This window comes from Limulus polyphemus, unplaced genomic scaffold (assembly GCF_000517525.1).
Source record: "Limulus polyphemus unplaced genomic scaffold, Limulus_polyphemus-2.1.2 Scaffold3177, whole genome shotgun sequence".
In the NCBI taxonomy this organism is placed as follows: domain Eukaryota; kingdom Metazoa; phylum Arthropoda; class Merostomata; order Xiphosura; family Limulidae; genus Limulus; species Limulus polyphemus.
This window is the reverse complement of record NW_013668787.1, coordinates 51,455-52,344: the sequence shown is the minus strand read 5'-3', so window position 1 is coordinate 52,344 and position 890 is coordinate 51,455. Positions and strand designations below refer to the sequence as shown.

At 48.7% G+C, this 890-nt stretch overlaps 1 protein-coding gene and 1 long non-coding RNA gene across 2 annotated transcripts in view; both read right to left on the bottom strand.

Moving 5' to 3' along the window:
- Window positions 1-890, bottom strand: part of LOC106468818 (zinc finger protein 345-like) — a gene marked incomplete at its 5' end in the record, with an annotated part of 72,274 nt that overhangs the window by 52,740 nt on the left and 18,644 nt on the right. The gene's annotated exons all lie outside the window — the stretch shown is intronic.
- LOC111088128 overlaps window positions 1-890 on the bottom strand; it is a 10,700-nt gene that overhangs the window by 6,190 nt on the left and 3,620 nt on the right. Inside the window, exon 2 of the long non-coding RNA XR_002612728.1 lies at window positions 825-827. This is a non-coding gene — a long non-coding RNA (uncharacterized LOC111088128). The remainder of the gene's footprint in view (window positions 1-824; window positions 828-890) is intronic.

Below are 890 nucleotides of genomic sequence, written 5' to 3'. Positions count from 1 at the left end.
AGTATATCTGGCAACGAGCTTGAAGGGACAACCACTGGAAATACTTGGACAGTTGTCAGTAGACGACAGACACAACTATAGAGCACTGGTGTCGGCTCTAGAACTCAGGTACGGAACCCAAAATCAGTCAGAAGTCTACAGGGATAGGTTTAGGACGAGAGTTCGTGCTAAAGGGGAGAGCCTGCAAGTTCTGGCACAGGACTTGGAAAGCATGGCACACAAGACCAACCCAACGGCACCACCCGATCTCCTCAAGTTGTTGCTGAGGGACCAGTTCGTAAACTCCATGCAGGATGCAATGGCCAGAGCTCTCGAATTTGAATCCTACGTTAAGTCCAGCACAGAGGTACCGAGGTTGGTACAATCATCTGGATTCAAGGCCAGAAAAGGTCAGCTTTCAGAGAAGTTTGAGGGACTTTGCTGGCACTGTAACAAACCTGGGCACAAGAGAGCTCAATGTTGGCAACTTCAACACAGGGGAGATGCCACAGCAGGAACGGCTGGTATCCAGAAAGGTTGTTGGAACTGTGGAAAGCACAGACATTTAAGGAGCCAGTGTAGGAAGAATATTACCAACAAGTCGGCCTCAAGGAGACCAGTAGTGGTTGGTGTTCAGTGATGCCCACCAACCTCCATCATGAAAGTCCCAACAGCTAGGTGTAAAATGCCAAGCACACACAGTGTCTATGTGACAGGAAAGCTGGATGGCCAAAGGTGCAACTTTGTCATAAACTCTGTGTCTCAGCAAACCCATGTGAGCATCAAGGTGTCAGATCACGAAGGAGTACCAGAAGCCATACAGAAGCTTTGTGGTGTGACAGGACATTCTACAAGATTGTGGGGACCAGTGTTGGTAACTATTGAGCTCATGGGCATAAAGGACAGAGAGA